Genomic DNA, 23,195 nt, shown 5'->3' on the forward strand with positions numbered 1-23,195 from the left:
ACTATATACCGGGCACACTCCTGGCACGTACACACTATATACCGGGCACACTCCTGGCACATACACACTATATACTGGGCATACTCCTGGCACATACACACTATATACAGGGCACACTCCTGGCACATACACACTATATACCGGGCACACTCCTGGCACATACACACTATATACCGGGCATACTCCTGGCACATACACACTATATATTGTATATACTCCTGGGCACATACACACTATACACCGGGCACACTCCTGGCACATACACACTATACACCGGGCACACTCCTGGGCACACCCCTGGCACATACACACTATATATTGTATATACTCCTGGGCACATTCACACTATAAAGCGGGCACACTCCTGGGCACATACACACTATAAAGCGGGCACACTCCTGGGCACATACACACTATATAGCGGGCACATACACACTATATAGCGGGCACACTCCTGGGCACATACACACTATATAGCGGGCACACTCCTGGCACATACACACTATATAGCGGGCACACTCCTGGCACATACACACTATATACCGGGCACACTCCTGGCACATACACACTATATACCGGGCACACTCCTGGCACATACACACTATATACCGGACACACTCCTGGCACATACACACTATACACCGGGCACACTCCTGGCACATACACACCATATAGTGTATATACTCCTGGGCACATACACACTATATACCGGGCACACACACACTATATACAGGGCACACTACTGGCACATACACACTATATACAGGGCACATACACACTATATACAGGGCACACTCCTGGGCACATACACACTATAAACAGGGCACACTCCTGGCACATACACACTATATAGTGTATATACTCCTGGGCACATACACACTATATACTGGGCACACTCCTGGCACATACACACTATATACAGGGCACACTCCTGGCACATACACACTATATAGTGTATATACTCCTGGGCACATACACACTATATACAGGGCACACTCCTGGCACATACACACTATATACAGGGCACACTCCTGGGCACATACACACTATATAGTGTATATACTCCTGGGACCATACACACTATATACAGGGCACACTCCTTGCACATACACAATATATACCGGGCACACTCCTGGGCACATACACACTATATACCAGGCACACTCCTGGGCACATACACACTATATACAGGGCACACTCCTGGCACATACACACTATATACCGGGCACACTCCTGGGCACATACACACTATATACCGGGCACACTCCTGGGCACATACACACTATATACCGGGCACACTCCTGGGCACATACACACTATATACCGGGCACACTCCTGGGCACATACACACTATATACCGGGCACACTCCTGGGCACATACACACTATATACCGGGCACACTCCTGGGCACATACACACTATATACCGGGCACACTCCTGGGCACATACACACTATATACCGGGTACACTCCTGGGCACATACACACTATATACCGGGCACACTCCTGGCACATACACACTATATACCGGGCACACTCCTGGCACATACACACTATATACCGGGAATACTCCTGGCACATACACACTATATACCGGGCACACTCCTGGGCACATACACACTATATACCGGGCACACTCCTGGGCACATACACACTATATACCGGGCACACTCCTGGCACATACACACTATATACCGGGCACACTCCTGGCACATACACACTATATACCGGGCACACTCCTGGCACATACACACTATATACCGGGCACACTCCTGGCACATACACACTATATACCGGGCATACTCATGGCACATACACACTATATATTGTATATACTCCTGGGCACATACACACTATAAAGCGGGCACACTCCTGGGCACATACACACTATATAGCGGGCACACTGCTGGGCACATACACTATATAGCGGGCACACTCCTGGGCACATACACACTATATAGCGGGCACACTCCTGGGCACATACACACTATATAGCGGGCACACTTCTGGGAACATACACACTATATAGCGGGCACATACACACTATATAGCGGGCACACTCCTGGGCACATACACACTATATAGCGGGCACACTCCTGGCACATACACACTATATAGCGGGCACACTCCTGGCACATACACACTATATACAGGGCACACTCCTGGCACATACACACTATATACAGGGCACACTCCTGGCACATACACACTATATACCGGGCACACTCCTGGCACATACACACTATATACCGGGCACACTCCTGGCACATACACACTATATACCGGGCACACTCCTGGCACATACACACTATATACCGGGCACACTCCTGGCACATACACACTATATACCGGGCAGACTCCTGGCACATACACACTATACACCGGACACACTCATGGGCACATACACACTATATACAGGGCACACTCCTGGCACATACACACTATATACAGGGCACATACACACTATATACAGGGCACACTCCTGGGCACATACACACTATATAGGGGGCACACTCCTGGCACATACACACTATATAGCGGGCACACTCCTGGCACATACACACTATATAGCGGGCACACTCCTGGCACATACACACTATATACAGGGAACACTCCTGGCACATACACACTATATACAGGGCACACTCCTGGCACAAACACTATATACAGGGCACACTCCTGGGCACATACACACTATATAGTGGGCACACTCCTGGGCACATACACACTATATAGTGGGCACACTCCTGGCACATACACACTATATACAGGGCACATACAAAATATATAGTGTAAATACTCCTGGGCACATACACACTATATACAAGGCACACTCCTGGCACATACACACTATATAGCGGGCACACTCCTGGGCACATACACACTATATAGCGGGCACACTCCTGGCACATACACACTATATACCGGGCACACTCCTGGCACATACACACTATATAGCGGGCACACTCCTGGCACATACACACTATATACAGGGCACACTCCTGGCACATACACACTATATACAGGGCACACTCCTGGCACATACACACTATATACCGGGCACACTCCTGGGCACATACACACTATATACCGGGCACACTCCTGGGCGCACACACACTATATACCGGGCACACTCCTGGCACATACACACTATATACCGGGCACACTCCTGGCACATACACACTATATACCGGGAACACTCCTGGCACATACACACTATATACCGGGCATACTCCTGGCACATACACACTATATATTGTATATACTCCTGGGCACATACACACTATAAAGCGGGCACACTCCTGGGCACACCCCTGGCACATACACACTATATATTGTATATACTCCTGGGCACATACACACTATATAGCGGGCACACTCCTGGGCACATACACACTATATAGCGGGCACACTCCTGGGCACATACACACTATATAGCGGGCACACTCCTGGGCACATACACACTATATAGCGGGCACACTCCTGGGCACATACACACTATATAGCGGGCACACTCCTGGGCACATACACACTATATAGCGGGCACACTTATGGGAACATACACACTATATAGCGGGCACATACACACTATATAGCGGGCACACTCCTGGGCACATACACACTATATAGCGGGCACACTCCTGGCACATACACACTATATAGCGGGCACACTCCTGGCACATACACACTATATACAGGGCACACTCCTGGCACATACACACTATATACCGGGCACACTCCTGGCACATACACACTATATAGTGGGCACACTCCTTGCACATACACACTATATACAGGGCACATACAAAATATATAGTGTATATACTCCTGGGCACATACACACTATATACAAGGCACACTCCTGGCACATACACACTATATAGCGGGCACACTCCTGGGCACATACACACTATATAGCGGGCACACACACACTAAATAGCGGGCACACTCCTGGCACATACACACTATATACAGGGCACACTCCTGGCACATACACACTATATACAGGGCACACTACTGAGCACATACACACTATATACAGGGCACACTCCTGGCACATACACACTATATAGTGTATATACTCCTGGGAACATACACACTATATACAGGGCACACTCCTGGGCACATACACACTATATAGTGTATATACTCCTGGGCACATACACACTATATACAGGGCACACTCATGGCACATACACACTATATATAGGGCACATACACACTATATAGCAGGCACACTCCTGGCACATACACACTATATAGCGGGCACACTCCTGGCACATAAACACTATATAGCGGGCACACTCCTGGCACATCCACACTATATAGCGGGCACACTCCTGGCACATACAGACTATATACCGGGCACACTCCTGGCACATACAGACTATATACCGGGCACACTCCTGGCACATACACACTATATACAGGGCACACTCCTGGCACATACAGACTATATACCGGGCACACTCCTGGGCACATACACACTATATACCGGGCACACTCCTGGCACATACACACTATATACAGGGCACACTCCTGGCACATACACACTATATACAGGGCACACTCCTGGGCACATACACACTATATATAGGGAACACACACACACTATATACAGGGCACACTCCTGGCACATACACACTATATAGTGGGCACACTCCTGGCACATACAGACTATATACAGGGCACACTCCTGGCACATACACACTATATACAGGGCACATACACACTATATAGCGGGCACACTCCTGGCACATACACACTATATACCGGGCACACTCCTGGCACATACACACTATATAGCGGGCACACTCCTGGCACATACACACTATATACAGGGCACACTCCTGGCACATACACACTATATACAGGGCACACTCCTGGCACATACAGACTATATACCGGGCATACTCCTGGGCACATACACACTATATAGCGGGCACACTCCTGGGCACATACACACTATATAGCGGGCACACTCCTGGGCACATACACACTATATAGCGGGCACAATCCTGGGCACATACACACTATATATAGGGCACACTCCTGGCACATACACACTATATACAGGGCACACTCCTGGCACATACACACTATATACCGGGCACACTCCTGGGCACATACAGACTATATACTGGGCACACTCCTGGGCACATACACACTATATACAGGGCACACTCCTGGGCACATACACACTATATAGCGGGCATACTCCTGGGCACATACACACTATATAGCGGGCACACTCCTGGGCACATACACACTATATAGCGGGCACACTCCTGGGCACATACACACTATATACAGGGCACACTCCTGGCACATACACACTATATACAGGGCACACTCCTGGCACATACACACTATATACAGGGCACACTCCTGGCACATACACACTATATAGTGTATACACTCCTGGGCACATACACACTATATAGCGGGCACACTCCTGGGCACATACACACTATATAGCGGGCACACTCCTGGGCACATACACACTATATAGCGGGCACACTCCTGGGCACATACACACTATATAGCGGGCACACTCCTGGGCACATACACACTATATACAGGGCACACTCCTGGGCACATACACACTATATACAGGGCACACTCCTGGGCACATACACACTATATACAGGGCACACTCCTGGGCACATACACACTATATACAGGGCACACTCCTGGCACATACACACTATATACAGGGCACACTCCTGGCACATACACACTATATACAGGGCACACTCCTGGGCACATACACACTATATAGCGGGCACACTCCTGGCACATACAGACTATATACAGGGCACACACACTATACACTGGGCACATACACACTATATAGCGGGCACACTCCTGGCACATACAGACTATATACCGGGCACACTCCTGGCACATACACACTATATACTGGGCACACTCCTGGCACATACACACTATATACAGGGCACACTCCTGGCACATACACACTATATACAGGGCACACTCCTGGCACATACACACTATATACAGGGCACACTACTGAGCACATACACACTATATACAGGGCACACTCCTGGCACATACACACTATATAGTGTATATACTCCTGGGAACATACACACTATATACAGGGCACACTCCTGGGCACATACACACTATATAGTGTATATACTCCTGGGCACATACACACTATATACAGGGCACACTCCTGGCACATACACACTATATATAGGGCACATACACACTATATAGCAGGCACACTCCTGGCACATACACACTATATAGCGGGCACACTCCTGGCACATAAACACTATATAGTGTATACACTCCTGGCACATACACACTATATACAGGGCACACTCCTGGGCACATACACACTATATACAGGGCACACTCCTGGGCACATACACACTATATAGCGGGCACACTCCTGGGCACATACACACTATATAGCGGGCACACTCCTGGGCACATACACACTATATAGCGGGCACACTCCTGGCACATACACACTATATAGCGGGCACACTCCTGGCACATACACACTATATACAGGGCACACTCCTGGCACATACACACTATATACCGGGCACACTCCTGGCACATACACACTATATAGTGGGCACACTCCTTGCACATACACACTATATACAGGGCACATACAAAATATATAGTGTATATACTCCTGGGCACATACACACTATATACAAAGCACACTCCTGGCACATACACACTATATAGCGGGCACACTCCTGGGCACATACACACTATATAGCGGGCACACTCCTGGCACATACACACTAAATAGCGGGCACACTCCTGGCACATACACACTATATACAGGGCACACTCCTGGCACATACACACTATATACAGGGCACACTCCTGAGCACATACACACTATATACAGGGCACACTCCTGGCACATACACACTATATAGTGTATATACTCCTGGGAACATACACACTATATACAGGGCACACTCCTGGGCACATACACACTATATAGTGTATATACTCCTGGGCACATACACACTATATACAGGGCACACTCATGGCACATACACACTATATATAGGGCACATACACACTATATAGCAGGCACACTCCTGGCACATACACACTATATAGCGGGCACACTCCTGGCACATAAACACTATATAGCGGGCACACTCCTGGCACATCCACACTATATAGCGGGCACACTCCTGGCACATACAGACTATATACCGGGCACACTCCTGGCACATACAGACTATATACCGGGCACACTCCTGGCACATACACACTATATACAGGGCACACTCCTGGCACATACAGACTATATACCGGGCACACTCCTGGGCACATACACACTATATACCGGGCACCCTCCTGGCACATACACACTATATACAGGGCACACTCCTGGCACATACACACTATATACAGGGCACACTCCTGGGCACATACACACTATATATAGGGAACACACACACACTATATACAGGGCACACTCCTGGCACATACACACTATATAGTGGGCACACTCCTGGCACATACAGACTATATACAGGGCACACTCCTGGCACATACACACTATATACAGGGCACATACACACTATATAGCGGGCACACTCCTGGCACATACACACTATGTACCGGGCACACTCCTGGCACATACACACTATATAGCGGGCACACTCCTGGCACATACACACTATATACAGGGCACACTCCTGGCACATACACACTATATACAGGGCACACTCCTGGCACATACAGACTATATACCGGGCATACTCCTGGGCACATACACACTATATAGCGGGCACACTCCTGGGCACATACACACTATATAGCGGGCACACTCCTGGGCACATACACACTATATAGCGGGCACACTCCTGGGCACATACACACTATATATAGGGCACACTCCTGGCACATACACACTATATACAGGGCACACTCCTGGCACATACACACTATATACCGGGCACACTCCTGGGCACATACACACTATATACTGGGCACACTCCTGGGCACATACACACTATATACAGGGCACACTCCTGGGCACATACACACTATATAGCGGGCATACTCCTGGGCACATACACACTATATAGCGGGCACACTCCTGGGCACATACACACTATATAGCGGGCACACTCCTGGGCACATACACACTATATACAGGGCACACTCCTGGCACATACACACTATATACAGGGCACACTCCTGGCACATACACACTATATACAGGGCACACTCCTGGCACATACACACTATATAGTGTATACACTCCTGGGCACATACACACTATATAGCGGGCACACTCCTGGGCACATACACACTATATAGCGGGCACACTCCTGGGCACATACACACTATATAGCGGGCACACTCCTGGGCACATACACACTATATAGCGGGCACACTCCTGGGCACATACACACTATATAGCGGGCACACTCCTGGGCACATACACACTATATACAGGGCACACTCCTGGGCACATACACACTATATACAGGGCACACTCCTGGGCACATACACACTATATACAGGGCACACTCCTGGCACATACACACTATATACAGGGCACACTCCTGGCACATACACACTATATACAGGGCACACTCCTGGGCACATACACACTATATAGCGGGCACACTCCTGGCACATACAGACTATATACAGGGCACACACACTATACACTGGGCACATACACACTATATAGCGGGCACACTCCTGGCACATACAGACTATATACCGGGCACACTCCTGGCACATACACACTATATACTGGGCACACTCCTGGCACATACACACTATATACAGGGCACACTCCTGGCACATACACACTATATACAGGGCACACTCCTGGCACATACACACTATATACAGGGCACACTCCTGAGCACATACACACTATATACAGGGCACACTCCTGGCACATACACACTATATAGTGTATATACTCCTGGGAACATACACACTATATACAGGGCACACTCCTGGGCACATACACACTATATAGTGTATATACTCCTGGGCACATACACACTATATACAGGGCACACTCCTGGCACATACACACTATATATAGGGCACATACACACTATATAGCAGGCACACTCCTGGCACATACACACTATATAGCGGGCACACTCCTGGCACATAAACACTATATAGTGTATACACTCCTGGCACATACACACTATATACAGGGCACACTCCTGGGCACATACACACTATATACAGGGCACACTCCTGGGCACATACACACTATATAGCGGGCACACTCCTGGGCACATACACACTATATAGCGGGCACACTCCTGGGCACATACACACTATATAGCGGGCACACTCCTGGGCACATACACACTATATACAGGGCACACTCCTGGCACATACACACTATATAGCGGGCACACTCCTGGCACATACACACTATATAGTGTATACACTCCTGGCACATACACACTATATACAGGGCACACTCCTGGCACATACACACTATATACAGGGCACACTCCTGGGCACATACACACTATATACAGGGCACACTCCTGGCACATACACACTATATACAGGGCACACTCCTGGCACATACACACTATATAGTGTATACACTCCTGGCACATACACACTATATACAGGGCACACTCCTGGGCACATACACACTATATACAGGGCACACTCCTGGGCACATACACACTATATAGCGGGCACACTCCTGGGCACATACACACTATATAGCGGGCACACTCCTGGGCACATACACACTATATACAGGGCACACTCCTGGCACATACACACTATATAGCGGGCACACTCCTGGCACATACACACTATATAGTGTATACACTCCTGGCACATACACACTATATACAGGGCACACTCCTGGGCACATACACACTATTTACAGGGCACATTCCTGGCACATACACACGATATACAGGGCACACTCCTGGGCGCGCACACACTATATACAGGGCACACTCCTGGCACATACACACTATATAGCGGGCACACTCCTGGCACATACACACTATATAGCGGGCACACTCCTGGCACATACGCACTATATAGCGGGCACACTCCTGGTACATACACACTATATAGCGGGCACACTCCTGGCACATACACACTATATAGCGGGCACACTCCTGGGCACATACACACTATATACAGGGCACACTCCTGGCACATACACACTATATAGCGGGCACACTCCTGGCACATACACACTATATAGCGGGCACACTCCTGGGCACATACACACTATATACAGGGCACACTCCTGGCACATACACACTATATACAGGGCACACTCCTGGCACATACACACTATATAGCGGGCACACTCCTGGCACATACACACTATATAGCGGGCACACTCCTGGGCACATACACACTATATACAGGGTACACTCCTGGCACATACACACTATATACAGGGCACACTCCTGGGCACATACACACTATATACAGGGCACACTCCTGGCACATACACACTATATAGCGGGCACACTCCTGGCACATACACACTATATAGTGTATATACTCCTGGCACATACACACTATATACAGGGTACACTCCTGGCACATACACACTATATAGCGGGCACACTCCTGGCACATACACACTATATAGCGGGCACACTCCTGGGCACATACACACTATATAGCGGGCACACTCCTGGGCACATACACACTATATAGCGGGCACACTCCTGGGCACATACACACTATATACAGGGTACACTCCTGGCACATACACACTATATACAGGGCACACTCCTGGCACATACACACTATATACAGGGCACACTCCTGGCACATACACACTATATACCGGGAACACTCCTGGCACATACACACTATATACAGGGCACATACACACTATATACAGGGCACACTCCTGGGCACATACACACTATATACAGGGCACACTCCTGGCACATACACACTATATACAGGGCACATACACACTATATACAGGGCACACTCCTGGGCACATACACACTATATACAGGGCACACTCCTGGCACATACACACTATATAGCGGGCACACTCCTGGGCACATACACACTATTTACAGGGCACACTCCTGGCACATACACACTATATACCGGGAACACTCCTGGCACACACACACTATATACAGGGCACATACACACTATATACAGGGCACACTCCTGGGCACATACACACTATATACAGGGCACACTCCTGGCACATACACACTATATACAGGGCACATACACACTATATACAGGGCACACTCCTGGGCACTTACACACTATATACAGGGCACACTCCTGGCACATACATACTATATAGCGGGCACACTCCTGGGCACATACACACTATATACAGGGCACACTCCTGGCACATACACACTATATACAGGGCACATACACACTATATACAGGGCACACTCCTGGGCACATACACACTATATACAGGGCACACTCCTGGCACATACACACTATATACAGGGCACACTCCTGGGCACATACACACTATATACAGGGCACACTCCTGGCACATACACACTATATACAGGGCACACTCCTGGGCGCGCACACACTATATACAGGGCACACTCCTGGCACATACACACTATATAGCGGGCACACTCCTGGCACATACACACTATATAGCGGGCACACTCCTGGCACATACACACTATATAGCGGGCACACTCCTGGTACATACACACTATATAGCGGGCACACTCCTGGCACATACACACTATATAGCGGGCACACTCCTGGGCACATACACACTATATACAGGGCACACTCCTGGCACATACACACTATATAGCGGGCACACTCCTGGCACATACACACTATATAGCGGGCACACTCCTGGGCACATACACACTATATACAGGGCACACTCCTGGCACATACACACTATATAGCGGGCACACTCCTGGCACATACACACTATATAGCGGGCACACTCCTGGGCACATACACACTATATACAGGGTACACTCCTGGCACATACACACTATATACAGGGCACACTCCTGGGCACATACACACTATATACAGGGCACACTCCTGGCACATACACACTATATAGCGGGCACACTCCTGGCACATACACACTATATAGTGTATATACTCCTGGCACATACACACTATATACAGGGTACACTCCTGGCACATACACACTATATAGCGGGCACACTCCTGGCACATACACACTATATAGCGGGCACACTCCTGGGCACATACACACTATATAGCGGGCACACTCCTGGGCACATACACACTATATACAGGGTACACTCCTGGCACATACACACTATATACAGGGCACACTCCTGGCACATACACACTATATACAGGGCACACTCCTGGCACATACACACTATATACCGGGAACACTCCTGGCACATACACACTATATACAGGGCACACTCCTGGCACATACACACTATATACCGGGCACACTCCTGGCACATACACACTATATACAGGGCACATACACACTATATACAGGGCACACTCCTGGCACATACACACTATATACAGGGCACATACACACTATATACAAGGCACACTCCTGGGCACATACACACTATATACAGGGCACATACACACTATATAGCGGGCACACTCCTGGCACATAAACACTATATAGCGGGCACACTCCTGGCACATACACACTATATAGCGGGCACACTCCTGGCACATACACACTATATACCGGGCACACTCCTGGCACATACAGACTATATACCGGGCACACTCCTGGGCACATACACACTATATACCGGGCACCCTCCTGGCACATACACACTATATACAGGGCACACTCCTGGCAAATACAGACTATATACCGGGCACACTCCTGGGCACATACAAACTATATACCGGGCACACTCCTGGCACATACACACTATATACAGGGCACACTCCTGGCACATACACACTATATACAGGGCACACTCCTGGCACATACACACTATATACAGGGCACACTCCTGGGCACATACACACTATATACAGGGCACACTCCTGGGCACATACACACTATATACTGGGCACATACACACTATATACAGGGCACACTCCTGGGCACATACACACTATATAGCGGGCACACTCCTGGCACATACACACTATATACAGGGCACACTCCTGGCACATACACACTATATAGCAGACACACTCCTGGCACATACACACTATATAGCGGGCACACTCCTGGCACATACAGACTATATACCGGGCACACTCCTGGGCACACACACACTATGTACTGGGCACATACACACTATATACTGGGCACACTCCTGGCCACATACACACTATATACAGGGCAGACTCCTGGCACATACACACTATATACAGGGCAGACTCCTGGCACATACACACTATATACAGGGCACACTCCTGGCACATACACACTATATACAGAGTACACTCTTGGGCACATACACACTATATACAGGGCACACTCCTGGCACATACACACTATATACAGGGCACACTCCTGGCACATACACACTATATAGTGGGCACACTCCTGGCACATACACACTATATAGTGGGCACACTCCTGGCACATACAGACTATATACAGGGCACACTCCTGGGCACATACACACTATACACTGGGCACATACACACTATATAGCGGGCACACTCCTGGCACATACAGACTATATACCGGGCACACTCCTGGCACATACACACTATATACTGGGCACACTCCTGGCACATACACACTATATACAGGGCACACTCCTGGCACATACACACTATATACAGGGCACACTCCTGGCACATACACACTATATACAGGGCACACTCCTGGCACATACACACTATATACAGGGCACACTCCTGGCACATACACACTATATAGTGTATATACTCCTGGGCACATACACACTATATACACGGCACACTCCTGGCACATACACACTATATACAGGGCACATACACACTATATAGCGGGCACACTCGTGGGCACATACACACTATATATCGGGCACACTCCTGGCACATACACACTATATACAGGGCACACTCCTGGCACATACACACTATATACAGGGCACACTCCTGGCACATACACACTATATACAGGGCACATACACACTATATAGCAGGCACACTCCTGGCACATACACACTATATAGCGGGCACACTCCTGGCACATACACACTATATAGCGGGCACACTCCTGGCACATACACACTATATAGCAGGCACACTCCTGGCACATACACACTATATAGCAGGCACACTCCTGGCACATACACACTATATACCGGGCACACTCCTGGCACATACACACTATATACAGGGCACACTCCTGGCACATACACACTATATACAGGGCACACTCCTGGCACATACACACTATATACAGGGCACACTCCTGGCACATACACACTATATAGTGTATATACTCCTGGGCACATACACACTATATACAGGGCACACTCCTGGGCACATACACACTATATAGTGTATATACTCCTGGGCACATACACACTATATACACGGCACACTCCTGGCACATACACACTATATACAGGGCACATACACACTATATAGCGGGCACACTCCTGGGCACATACACACTATATATCGGGCACACTCCTGGCACATACACACTATATACAGGGCACACTCCTGGCACATACACACTATATACAGGGCACATACACACTATATAGCAGGCACACTCCTGGCACATACACACTATATAGCGGGCACACTCCTGGCACATACACACTATATAGCGGGCACACTCCTGGCACATACACACTATATACTGGGCAAACTCCTGGCACATACACACTATATAGCAGGCACACTCCTGGCACATACACATTATATAGCGGGCACACTCCTGGCACATACACATTATATAGCGGGCACACTCCTGGGCACATACAGACTATATACAGGGCACACTCCTGGCACATACAGACTATATAACGGGCACACTCCTGGGCACATACACACTATATACCGGGCACACTCCTGGCACATACACACTATATAAAGGGCACACTCCTGGCACATACACACTATATAAAGGGCACACTCCTGGCACATACACACTATATAGCGGGCACACTCCTGGCACATACACACTATATAGCGGGCACACTCCTGGCACATACACACTATATACTGGGCAAACTCCTGGCACATACACACTATATAGCGGGCACACTCCTGGCACATACACATTATATAGCGGGCACACTCCTGGCACATACACATTATATAGCGGGCACACTCCTGGCACATACACACTATATACAGGGCACACTCCTGGCACATACAGACTATATACCGGACACACTCCTGGGCACATACACACTATATAGCGGGCACACTCCTGGGCACATACACACTATATACAGGGCACACTCCTGGCACATACACACTATATACAGGGCACACTCCTGGCACATACACACTATATACAGGGCACACTCCTGGCACATACACACTATATAGTGTATACACTCCTGGCACATACACACTATATAGCGGGCACACTCCTGGCACATACACACTATATAGTGTATACACTCCTGGCACATACACACTATATACAGGGCACACTCCTGGGCACATACACACTATATACAGGGCACACTCCTGGCACATACACACTATATACAGGGAACACTCCTGGCACATACACACTATATAACGGGCACACTCCTGGCACATACACACTATATAGTGTATACACTCCTGGCACATAAACACTATATAGCGGGCACACTCCTGGCACATACACACTATATAGTGTATACACTCCTGGCACATACACACTATATACAGGGCACATACACACTATATACAGGGCACACTCCTGGGCACATACACACTATATACAGGGTACACTCCTGGGCACATACACACTATATACAGGGCACACTCCTGGCACATACACACTATATACAGGGCACACTCCTGGCACATACACACTATATACAGGGTACACTCCTGGCACATACACACTATATAGTGGGCACACTCTTGGCACATACACACTATATACAGGGCACATACACACTATATAGCGGGCACACTCCTGGCACATACAGACTATATACAGGGCACACTCCTGGGCACATACACACTATACACTGGGCACATACACACTATATAGCGGGCACACTCCTGGCACAAACAGACTATATACCGGGCACACTCCTGGCACATACACACTATATACTGGGCACACTCCTGGCACATACACACTATATACAGGGCACACTCCTGGCACATACACACTATATACAGGGCACACTCCTGGCACATACACACTATATACAGGGCACACTCCTGGCACATACACACTATATACAGGGCACACTCCTGGCACATACACACTATGTACAGGGCACACTCCTGGCACATACACACTATATAGTGTATATACTCCTGGGCACATACACACTATAAACAGGGCACACTCCTGGGCACATACACACTATATAGTGTATATACTCCTGGGCACATACACACTATATACACGGCACACTCCTGGCACATACACACTATATACAGGGCACATACACACTATATAGCGGGCACACTCCTGGGCACATACACACTATATATCGGGCACACTCCTGGCACATACACACTATATACAGGGCACATACACACTATATAGCAGGCACACTCCTGGCACATAAACACTATATAGCGGGCACACTCCTGGCACATACACACTATATAGCGGGCACACTCCTGGCACATACACACTATATAGCAGGCACACTCCTGGCACATACACACTATATAGCGGGCACACTCCTGGCACATACACACTATATAGCGGGCACACTCCTGGCACATACACACTATATAGCGGGCACACTCCTGGCACATACACACTATATAGCAGGCACACTCCTGGCACATACACACTATATAGAGGGCACACTCCTGGCACATACACACTATATAGAGGGCACACTCCTGGCACATACACACTATATACAGGGCACATACACACTATATAGCAGGCACACTCCTGGCACATACACACTATATAGCGGGCACACTCCTGGCACATAAACACTATATAGCGGGCACACTCCTGGCACATAAACACTATATACCGGGCACACTCCTGGCACATACACACTATATAGCGGGCACACTCCTGGCACATACACACTATATAGCGGGCACACTCCTGGCACATACACACTATATACAGGGCACACTCCTGGCACATACACACTATATACAGGGCACACTCCTGGGCACATACAGACTATATACAGGGCACACTCCTGGCACATACAGACTATATACCGGGCACACTCCTGGGCACATACAAACTATATACCGGGCACACTCCTGGGCACATACACACTATATACCGGGCACACTCCTGGCACATACACACTATATACAGGGCACACTCCTGGCACATACACACTATATACAGGGCACACTCCTGGGCACATACACACTATATACAGGGCACACTCCTGGGCACATACACACTATATACAGGGCACACTCCTGGGCACATACACACTATATACAGGGCACACTCCTGGCACATACACACTATATAGTGGGCACACTCCTGGCACATACAGACTATATACAGGGCACACTCCTGGCACATACACACTATATACAGGGCACATACACACTATATAGCGGGCACACTCCTGGCACATACAGACTATATACCGGGCACACACCTGGCACATACACACTATATAGCGGGCACACTCCTGGCACATACACACTATATAGCGGGCACACTCCTGGGCACATACACACTATATACTGGGCACACTCCTGGCACATACACACTATATAGCGGGCACACTCCTGGCACATACACACTATATAGCTGGCACACTCCTGGCACATACACACTATATAGCGGGCACACTCCTGGGCACATACACACTATATACAGGGCACACTCCTGGGCACATACACACTATATACAGGGCACACTCCTGGGCACATACACACTATATAGCGGGCACACTCCTGGGCACATACACACTATATACAGGGCACACTCCTGGCACATACAGACTATATACAGGGCACACTCCTGGCACATACACACTATATACAGGGCACATACACACTATATAGCGGGCACACTCCTGGCACATACAGACTATATACCGGGCACACACCTGGCACATACACACTATATAGCGGGCACACTCCTGGCACATACACACTATATAGCGGGCACACTCCTGGGCACATACACACTATATACTGGGCACACTCCTGGCACATACACACTATATAGCGGGCACACTCCTGGCACATACACACTATATAGCTGGCACACTCCTGGCACATACACACTATATAGCGGGCACACTCCTGGGCACATACACACTATATACAGGGCACACTCCTGGGCACATACACACTATATAGCGGGCACACTCCTGGGCACATACACACTATATACAGGGCACACTCCTGGCACATACACACTATATACAGGGCACACTCCTGGCACATACACACTATATAGTGTATACACTCCTGGCACATACACACTATATAGCGGGCACACTCCTGGCACATACACACTATATACAGGGCACACTCCTGGGCACATACACACTATATACAGGGCACACTCCTGGGCACATACACACTATATACAGGGCACACTCCTGGCACATACACACTATATACAGGGCACACTCCTGGCACATACACACTATATAGTGTATACACTCCTGGCACATACACACTATATAGCGGGCACACTCCTGGCACATACACACTATATAGTGTATACACTCCTGGCACATACACACTATATACAGGGTACACTCCTGGCACATACACACTATATACAGGGCACATACACACTATATACAGGGTACACTCCTGGCCACATACACACTATATACAGGGCACATACACACTATATACAGGGCACACTCCTGGCACATACACACTATATACAGGGCACACTCCTGGCACATATACAGGGTACACTCCTGGGCACATACACACTATATACAGGGTACACTCCTGGCCACATACACACTATATACAGGGCACATACACACTATATACAGGGCACACTCTTGGCACATACACACTATATACAGGGCACACTCCTGGGCACATACACACTATATACAGGACACATACACACTATATAGCGGGCACACTCCTCGCACATACAGTCTATATACAGGGCACACTCCTGGGCACATACACACTATACACTGGGCACATACACACTATATAGCGGGCACACTCCTGGCACAAACAGACTATATACCGGGCACACTCCTGGCACATACACACTATATACTGGGCACACTCCTGGCACATACACACTATATACAGGGCACACTCCTGGCACATACACACTATATACAGGGCACACTCCTGGCACATACACACTATATACAGGGCACACTCCTGGCACATACACACTATATAGTGTATATACTCCTGGGCACATACACACTATATACACGGCACACTCCTGGCACATACACACTATATAGCGGGCACACTCCTGGGCACATACACACTATATATCGGGCACACTCCTGGCACATACACACTATATACAGGGCACACTCCTGGCACATACACACTATATACAGGGCACATACACACTATATAGCAGGCACACTCCTGGCACATAAACACTATATAGCGGGCACACTCCTGGCACATAAATACTATATAGCGGGCACACTCCTGGGCACATACACACTATATACACGGCACACTCCTGGCACATACACACTATATACCGGGCACACTCCTGGGCACATACACACTATATACCGGGCACACTCCTGGGCACATACACACTATATACAGGGCACACTCCTGGGCACATACACACTATATACAGGGCACATACACACTATATAGTGGGCACACTGCTGGCACATACAGACTATATACAGGGCACACTCCTGGCACATACACACTATATACAGGGCACATACACACTATATAGCGGGCACACTCCTGGCACATACAGACTATATACCGGGCACACACCTGGCACATACACACTATATAGCGGGCACACTCCTGGCACAAACACACTATACACAGGGCACACTTCTGGGCACATACAAACTATATAGTGTATATACTCCTGGGCACATACACACTATATACAAAGCACACTCCTGGCACATACACACTATATAGCGGGCACATACACACTATATAGCGGGCACACTCCTGGGCACATACACACTATATACAGGCAACACTCCTGGCACATACAGACTATATACCAGCCACACTCCTGTCACATACACACTATATACAGGGCACACTCCTGGCACATACACACTATATACAGGGAACACTCCTGGCACATACAGACTATATAGCGGGCACACTCCTGGCACATACACACTATATACCGGGAACACTCCTGGCACATACACACTATATAGCGGGCACACTCCTGGCACATACACACTATATACAGGGCACACTCCTGGGCACATACACACTATATACAGGACACACTCCTGGGCACATACACACTATATACAGGACACACTCCTGGGCACATACACACTATATACAGGACACACTCCTGGGCACATACACACTATATACAGGACACACTCCTGGGCACATACACACTATATACAGGGCACATACACACTATATACAGGGCACATACACACTATATACAGGGCACATACACACTATATACAGGGCACATACACACTATATACAGGGCACATACACACTATATACAGGGCACACTCCTGGGCACATACACACTATATACAGGGCATACTCCTGGCACATACACACTATATACAGGGCACACTCCTGGGCACATACAGACTATATACAGGGCACACTCCTGGCACATACACACTATATACAGGGCACATACACACTATATAGTGTGCACACTCCTGGCACATACACACTATATAGTGTGCACACTCCTGGCACATACACACTATATACAGGGTACACTCCTGGCACATACACACTATATACAGGACACACTCCTGGGCACATACACACTATATACAGGGCACACTCCTGGCACATACACACTATATACAGGGCACACTCCTGGCACATACACACTATATACAGGGCACACTCCTGGCACATACACACTATATACAGGGCACACTCCTGGCACATACACACTATATACAGGACACACTCCTGGGCACATACACACTATATACAGGGCACACTCCTGGGCACATACACACTATATACAGGGCACACTCCTGGCACATACACACTATATACAGGGCACACTCCTGGGCACATACACACTATATACAGGGCACACTCCTGGGCACATACACACTATATACAGGGCACACTCCTGGCACATACACACTATATACAGGACACACTCCTGGGCACATACACACTATATACAGGACACACTCCTGGGCACATACACACTATATACAGGGCACACTCCTGGCACATACACACTATATACAGGACACACTCCTGGGCACATACACACTATATACAGGACACACTCCTGGGCACATACACACTATATACAGGGCACACTCCTGGCACATACACAGTATATACAGGGGACACTCCTGGCACATACACACTATATACAGGGCACACTCCTGGCACATACACACTATATACAGGGGACACTCCTGGCACATACACACTATATACAGGACACACTCCTGGGCACATACACACTATATACCGGGCACACTCCTGGCACATACACACTATATACAGGGGACACTCCTGGCACATACACACTATATACAGGGGACACTCCTGGCACATACACACTATATAGTGTATATTATATTCCTGTGCACATCACCCCACACTGGCATCAGACGCAGGCACTGCCTTGTCACTTATCACAGCAGGATGGCTGACATGACAGCTCTATAGGCGAGGACCCGGAAACGCTCCGCTGCGGCCCTTCCTCCTCCTCTGCAGTTTTTTTTATAAGACCCGAGGCTTTGCTTCCCCATTGTGGCCGTTCCCCGCTGCCGGCTGTGCCCGGTCCCACCGTGTCACGCTGCCCACTGTCCCTCTTACCCTGGAGATAATGATTCGCGGACTCTGGTCAGTCAACGCGAACCAAGCAATGGAATGGAGACGGCCGAAATCAGGACAGCACTGCGCATGCGTGCGGCCGGGCGGGGCCGTGTAAGCACTGTGCAGGTCAGTCATGTGCGCATGCTCAGCAGCAGGGGCGTCCTCTTGTGGCGCGATATAGGTGCAGTGTTGTAATACACGGGGAGCAGTCAGCAGTGAGCACACGGTGCCGAGTCCGAGCGTGCAGGCAGCAGTGGGAGTGTGCCGGTGCTGCAGTAGGACACATAGGCAGCAGATTATTCCCATAGTATACAATGCAGTGCTACAGCGGTGTAAGATCGATTGTGCTATGCCAACTGCGATATTGGCAGCTATAGAGTTTTCTGTAGGTTTTATATGATAAATCTGGAGCTACACGGTGAAGTTGGCAGTGACAGGACTAAACACGGCCACAGATCGTCGCCATGTGCAAACGTGTCCGGACCGGCGAGGCACAAAACGTGATTATCTGGATAGCACAGGTGGCGTCATGAATTAACCCCCCGTAATAACTATTCCCTTCATCATTTGCTCGCCAAGGCCACGGACCGGGTCACCGCTGCCGTGACATCCCCTGAAGTAACAGAATCGGCCCGATACCGAGTACCCCACGTCCCTGTGGGGTGCGGCAATTTTGGTGTCACGAACAGGATCCGTACCACGGCATTGCTGGGTACTGTGTGCCAGAGACTTTATTAAATTGTGAATTGCCGCCATTATTGTGACCCACCGCGCACGGGAAGAGAAAGGCATGTCGTCGTGGGTGGGACCTAGAAGAAGAGTGCGAAAAATCATGACCGCCCACTGCACCTATTTCTATGTGACAAGAACATGCCTCCTGGCCTGGTATCACGTACGGACTGGGACTGAAATTCAGCCCTGGCATTTGAAATCACACAGGCCTATGTTGTCCCCATCCCCAAGAATCAGATGGGATATATTATTAATATTACCCTGGATGGAGGAAAGGAAGATTTACTACAAGATCAATATTTCTAATGATACCCGTGGCCTGCTGGGGTAAGAGACAGATTAAGCTACTATGTGTCATGATCCTGGCTGGATCTGACAAGTTAAATG

At 48.8% G+C, this 23,195-nt stretch overlaps 1 protein-coding gene across 1 annotated transcript in view; it reads right to left on the reverse strand.

The window, feature by feature from the left end:
- The window catches only part of ARPC1A (actin related protein 2/3 complex subunit 1A), a 66,820-nt gene extending 44,586 nt beyond the window's left edge, over positions 1 to 22,234 (reverse strand). Inside the window, exon 1 of the mRNA XM_073546677.1 lies at positions 22,077 to 22,234. The gene's annotated coding sequence lies outside the window, so the exon portion shown is untranslated. The remainder of the gene's footprint in view (positions 1 to 22,076) is intronic.
- Between the last annotated feature and the right edge of the window lie 961 nt (positions 22,235 to 23,195).

The sequence above is a fragment of the Dendrobates tinctorius genome, unplaced genomic scaffold, assembly GCF_039654945.1.
Source record: "Dendrobates tinctorius isolate UK_male_01 unplaced genomic scaffold, ASM3965494v1 ptg000150l, whole genome shotgun sequence".
Classification (NCBI taxonomy): Eukaryota; Metazoa; Chordata; class Amphibia; order Anura; family Dendrobatidae; genus Dendrobates; species Dendrobates tinctorius.